Source organism: Marmota marmota, unplaced genomic scaffold (genome assembly GCF_001458135.2).
Source record: "Marmota marmota marmota unplaced genomic scaffold, marMar, whole genome shotgun sequence".
Taxonomy (NCBI): Eukaryota; Metazoa; Chordata; class Mammalia; order Rodentia; family Sciuridae; genus Marmota; species Marmota marmota.
The window spans coordinates 10,277,262-10,284,692 of NW_026000005.1; positions in this window are offsets into that span (position 1 = coordinate 10,277,262).

Below are 7,431 nucleotides of genomic sequence, written 5' to 3' on the forward strand. Positions count from 1 at the left end.
CAGCAAAAGAAAGGAACTTGTAAGCACTCCATTTTATGCCAAAATCTCTTCCGTACCTTGAGTTAAAGTGGCAAGACATACTAATGTCTGATTGCCACTGCATGCAAGACCTTTGCCAAAACACATACTCTCAGCTACCTGCCTTCCCTTAATTTGCACCCTTTCTCAGCCACAATTGCAATGTTCCCCTTCCTTCATAGACCATTTCCCTTAGTTTAGCTTTGTTAATCAGAAACTAAGTGAGGCCTCACCTTGCACATTTCTCCTGATTGATTTCAAATCCCCATAGCAAAAAAAAAAAAATCCCATATGATTGCTGGAATCCTTGCTAATAATCATTATGTTTTCTTCTCTAGGGTCTGTCTCTCCAACAGAGAAATTAAGTGCCTGGATAATGTTGATTTTAACCCACTTAAGGTAGGTAATGTGCTATAAGAGTTAACTTCATACGAATTGAGAAATATCAGGGTGACTGGGGGGAGATGCTTCTTTGGGTTCTGCATACAAAGTTTCTCCCTTAAAATGTGAATACTCCTAGAAGGATATGCTATATGGACTGATGATTGCATGATTGACTCACTCCAAAATGTATGCTAAAAATATTAATCCCTAATATGATGGCATTTAGAGTTGGAGGCATTTGGAAGAAAAGTAGGTCATGAAGGCAGGGCCCTCCTAATGGGATTAGTCACCTTATAATAGCTAAGAATGCAAGAGCTTGCTTTCTGTCTTTGCTTTCCACCAAGTGAGATCATGTCTACTGTTTTCAAACCAGGAAGAGTGCCTTCACCAGAACCTGACCATGCTGGCACACTGATCTCAGATTCCCAGCCTCTGGAATAGACTTTATAACAGTCCAAACTAAGGCAGGTTAAGTAAGCAAACAAGGAACACAATAGATTTGTAAAATCTTTTCTTCCTCAGTCAGTTTATACAAAATATTGGGACATTCATAGTCTCCTGCCCTCCTACATCAGAGCTCCTGTTTTTCAGGGCGTTCAGCATCAAGGACTTACACCCAACCTCACCCCCGTCCCAGAAAGGCCTTTAGCCTTGGATTAGTAGTTGCACCTATTTAGTTCCCCTGGTTCTCAGGCCTTCAGACTCAAATTGAATTACACCACCAGCTTTCTTGCTTCTCCAGCTTTCAGATGGCACATATTGGGATGTCTCAGCCTTCCATAATCACATAAGCCAATGCCTATAATAAATCTCCTGTCTATCAATCTCTTATAATTGAGAGGTTTGCTTTTATTTCTCTAAAGGACCCTAAAACAAGTGCTGTCTTGCCATAATGATTTGCAGCAATCACAATGCAAGGAATTATTCAAAGCATATACATCAAGGAATAAACCTCATGGACAGCATCTGATATTCTGTTTACCTCAACCCATGTTGTTGCATGTATGAGCAGTTCTTTTTTACTACCAAGTAGTATTCCTTTGTATTAATATACTGCAAAGTGTTCATTTAGTCTCCTTTAAGGTATGTTTGGAAACAGAAAATCTGAATATAAATGTTGGTTCTGCCATTTGCTAGCTACATGATTTGGGATGAAATATTTAATATCTATGTGCCTCAATTTCCTAATCTAAGAAATGATAATATATGTGAGTACTTACAGGTGAGCTGTAAGAAATAAATAAGATACTCCAGCAAAAGTAATTTCTTGGAAAATAGATAATTTTAATAAGTATTAGGCATTATTTTCAAAATAATGTAAATCATTAAGATTAATTGAATGAAAATAAATAAAAAGAAACATTTTTATTTATTTAAACACTTAAAATGCCATAGGAAATCTATGTACAATTAAATTACTTTTTAACAGCGTTTAGTGTCACAGAACTTGCTTAAGATTATTGCATTCTACAGACCATTCTATGTATTGGCCACTGGGGAAGTATGCAGGAAATACAGAGCAAAGAGAACTAGGTTAAAAATACAGAGTAGATGCATGTAACATAATATTGTGCTAAACCAAAAAGACAGACACTTGCATGCAATTTATTTCATACTCTCCTTGGAAAATGCCTGTAAGACCAGATGGGTATCTACAAGCATGAACCCAATATGAAATTGTAGCACATTTTAGTCTGAAGTTTCTATTGTTCCAGGTTTCTTCTGACAATTTTTAAAAGTCATTTCAAAACTTAGTCAGCATTCGTGATCCATTAAGAATTAATTTTTAGGCTAATAAATTAATCTGTTGCATCATTTGAAATCCTTAATCTTTGTTCAAAGCAATAAATAGAAATAGCTTACTTCTTCCTAGAGTATTTATAAATACTTTATAGAGTAATAAAAGAAAAACATATAATTTCTTTTATCACTCCAACTCTGAAATAATATCTCAGATGCTTGCTACTAAAAGTTGACACATTCAGAAATATCCAAGACCATCAAATGCATATATTGCTAAATTTTTTTAAATTAGGTTAAGTGTATTTTTTCTGCCACAGATTATATTTTTATCCTTGTTTCCCTCAGTCTAAAATCAAGTTCTGCTCAACTCCACCAGAAAATGTACTGTTTGAGCTCCTTCAGGAAAATTTCTATAGGGAAAAAAGTTCTGTAACTCAACATGATTGACCCACCTCTGACCTCTTGCCACACAACTGCAAAAATTATTCGAAATGGGCTTGCACTCATTTACTTTTGTATTAAAAGCCACATGAAAATGATGTTATTCAGATACAAAATGCCAAGAAATAGCTATTAATTTGTGAATACAATGTCTATGATGTGGGAAATTTACCAATGATGATGCAAAATGATCTCCTCTGAACATTATTGAGATAAAGAGCTCATAGACAATCATCACAAAAGCATCCAGAAAAAGGGAGCTGCAATTTATAAGTGTTAGGAAACTGGAAGGATCTTCCCATTAAGTAAATGAGAAAATAAATGTAATTGGCTTGCCTGTTTCAACTCAAATATCTATCAAACATGTATTAATTTGTATTATTTGCACTGGCCAAGCACATCCTAAGCAGAAAACACACTTGAAGATTTGTTAATGGCTAGTCTACTATATTTTACACTTATACTATTTTTTTAATGGTTAATGTTTTCAACCATTTTTAGGCTATTTGCTTCAAGTAAGAGTTGCAGCTTCATCTTGTAAGTTTTCTTTAAAAGTGCTATTTAGTTTAAAAGGTAATGGTTATGGGAGATGCATGATAAGAAAAAAATTGCAAAGTTTTAAATCCTTTGCCTTAAGCCTGGAAAGCATAAGACTATGGGGGATGTGGAGGGGAATGTTTATATCACTCAAAACAGCTACAGCTGTTTTGCATCAAAGGCAAGGTTTTTAAAAATGTGCTAAATGCTGAGTTCAGAATATCTAAAAAGAGATTCCCTGTGCACTAAAAGAACATCCACCTTCTTCAAAACTTAGTTTTCTAAATTATGTTACTTGGTGATGTTTTAAGGTAACCATGATCTAAGGTTTTAATCACAAAAGATAATACTCTTTTTGCCTTTGAAAAATCCAAAATCCCCAATCAACTGAACAGCTGCATATGATTAAGAATGTAAATAGGCTCAAGAGACTGATTCCATTTCCAATCCTCTGTTTATGAATCACCTACCCAGAGACATAATTTTAATGGAAACAGAATTTCTTTCTAAAGCAACAAATAAATTAGCCTCCAGGAATACTGCAGCAAGACATCATGTCTCTACTAGTATGGTTTTACTAAAAACGCAGACTCCATTTTCTTTACTTAAAGCCATTTGTAACAGTTGACATGTTGTCAGGAAACAGGAGTTTCTCTGCTTTTCATTTTCTGGAGGAAAAAATATTAAAGTTGCTTTTCCAGTAATTGCAACTTAAACTCTAGATTTTGTTATGGCAGATGAAAGATCTTTTACTAAGGATACAATATTTTTGATGGTGAAAAAAGGGCATTCAAAAAAAGTCTGTTCAAACCAGACATAGATTGACTGGTTCTGTTTACTGCTGCCCTTCTTCCAGATGCATATTGATTTATAGATCAAGATACAGTCTGCTCTAATCTGAGGTAGTCATAAAATTGTGCTGTATTATTTAGCACAAGAGACACACTTCAAGTCTGAGTTCCATTATTCTTTTTAAGTGAACACAAAGCTGAATAAAAATTTTACCTAAAATCAAAGGATCTAGTAGAAGCTGAAGCTAAAATAAATTAGCTCAAACCCACAAACATTAATATACTCATCATGGTATATAAACTATCAGGCTTAATCATATGTTCTCTTTTGCTTTTTGCCTCTAAAATGGTATAATTTTGAGAAGAAAAGTACAAAGTATTAAAACAGAGTTGACATGCTACATTCAGATCAGACTCTTAAAAAAAAAATCTGTGACCATCAATTCTTAATACTACTCTAAATACTACACAAAATGAATCATAGAAAAGCAACCCAGAGAATAAAACTTGAGTGACCATGATGACCTTTAATAGTCATATTTTAAATTGGAATGTAACAAAATTAAAATAACATGATTCCTATGTACTACTCTTTTTATCATCACTCTTACTTTGCATGATCTTTCTAAACACTGGAAAGAAGCCACTCAGGGCACAATCACCATCTCTACTACTGACTGCACTCATCTCCTGTGTAACAGAACCACAATGGCATGTGATAACAAAAGGCACTTCACATCATTCTCAGCACAACCAATTAACATCACTGTCCTAGTTATCAGTATAGTGTGAATCTATCAAGTGTTTTGATGATATAGTGAATTAGATTACTTATTTAACTGGTCCTCTTGACTTTGGTTGCAGAAACCCCACCTAGAAAAAACAGAAGAATAAGTGAGGGTTGCCACAATCTGAGTATTTTACAAGGTTAGTTTTTATGACAACACTCAGTTATCTCAAAATCAGCACCAATCCACTCCCTTATTTGAAGTTTTATTTATAAAACTTTCCCTTTGTGGCACTTAATCTTATATAGATATATTTTCCTCTTTTTCTGAATATCACTGGTATGCTTTTAACAAAAAATTACACCTGCAAAATAACAGGATAGATTCTGCTCACAGAATGAGAAGAATACCCTTATATTTTATTGGTTTTTTTAAATATTTATTTTTTAGTTGTAGGTGGATACAATAGCTTTATTTTATTTATTTTTATGTGGTGCTGAGGATCAAACCCGGGGTTTCGAACATGCTAGGCGAGTGCCCTACCTCTGAGCCACAACCCAAGCCCCATATTTTATTGATTTTTATAAATCCACTGTTAATGCCAAGACACATGCCCTCATCAAGCAGAAAGTCTAATTGTTCAACTAGAACTGTTCTACAGTATTCTGTAAAAGATTAAGAAGCAAGGAAATTATCACTATTTCTCATTAATACTTACTCTGAGAAGTCTTACAAATGAGAAGTTTCTACTTCTGATTGGGAGGTAAGGTGGGAAACTTTCAATAATTATAAAAATTCAGATTAAAACTACCACTTAATTCTTTTAACACCCTTCACTTAATTCTAAAAATATAATATTTTAATGGAAAAATAAAAATATAAGCTTTATAACATCCCTTCATAAGACTGAACTTATTTGTGACAAAACACCTGAATTAACCAATTATTTTTCCAAGTGACTTTCATAAATGAAATTTACTGAACCTTTACTGTTTATTTGTGAAATCACTCAAGCAGACTAGAAAACTTAAAGAATTTCATAAAAGTTCTCTATCCACTCCCAAACCACAGTTTGATGGAAACTTTAAAATGGAAAGTAGAGCACTTAGGATCTGTTTGCTTTATAATTATAGTTCAGGCAGAAAAAATAAAAAGAGAGTTCAATGTCAGGCAATAAATGGAAGCAAGCAATATGAAAGCTTCTTTATTAACTTAAAAGTATGTTGTATTGTTAAAAAATAAAATTTATAAAATCCTTGTAGACAAACTTCCAACAACATTTTTAAAGACATCCACATATGTTCCATAAAATAACTTACCATTTTTTTCTTTTTTTTTTTTTCTTTTTTTAAATTTTTTATTGTGGGTTGTTCAAAACGTTACAAATTTCTTGACATATCATATTTGACACTTTGATTCAAGTGGGTTATGAACTCCCACCTTCACCCCATACACAGATTGCAGAATCACATCAGTTACACATCCATTGATTTACAAATTGCCATCCTAGTGTCTGTTGTGCTCCGCCGCCTTTCCCATCCTCCACNGTTTCTTAATCTAGAAACTAATTATCTATGGACTTGAATGATTAAAGATAAAGAAAACCCATGGAGACTTTTACAAATGTTTATATAATGAAGTAAAAAATATGTTTGAAATTACCGAAATTTGTAATCAATTGGTATTTTGGATTGGATGTCTGAAATTAGAAAGTAACTCACATGAGATGGACATCACTATCATAGGGACACATGGTGTGATGCTACATAGTGTACAAGCAGAGAAATGAAAAGTTGTGCTGCAATTGTGTACAATCAATCAAAATGCATTCTGTTGTAATATACACCTAATTAAAATTAATTAATTAATAAGAAAAAAAGAGTATATTTAAATTTTTACTATGTAAAAAAGGATCATATGTTATCATCCTAGAATAATATAACTCAAAGTACTTTGTAGTTATAATTATTAACTTTTAATTAAAGAGAATATTACATTCATATTCCCAAACCTTTCAGCATGAGTAACTCTGGCCTCATCCTTCCTTTTCATCCTGGTCACTTAATTTTTCCAACATGAAAAACCATACCAGAGTTCTTCATGTTCCACAAACCCATCATACTAATGCTCCTGCAATACTGCTACCTGGAAAATATGCTTCCCAGGTATAGAAATTTCCTTCTATATTTCCATGCCCAATTCCAACATCATCTCCTCTGTTAAGTCTTCCTAGAATCTTAGAATTATGGATTGGCTCTTCTTTGCTGTCAGAGTTTTTTTCTTGGCCAATATAATAAAAAAAATATGATTTGATGTTCACATGTTTCATACCTAAGTTACACTCGATGTTTCTTAATACTGAGATGTTTCAATCATCTTTTAGATATTAGCATAGTCTTGAAAAGAGAAAGGCAAGGAGAGGAAGAGGAAGTAGAACAGAGAGAGAAAAGAGCAATTAGATGTTCTAATAACTCCATTTATTTTCCCTTTGGAAAATTACTAAAAGCACAAATAATCACATTTGGAAATCTATTAACTATCATCAACAATTCAGATATTGGAAGACTTTCAAAATATTTCATTTATAAATACAATATCTGGAACTGTAGCAGTGAAAAGTTGTATTGGTATTGCACAAACATCTGGTTATTACTGCTAATCTTTGGAGAAATAATTTCAGAGTTCCTACTTAAATGGTATCAGTAAGATCTTGTTTGGTTTTAAGAAAACTTAAATTATTAGGGTGAACAGCTTTCTAATTAAAGAATAAACAAAGCTTAAAGTTTATT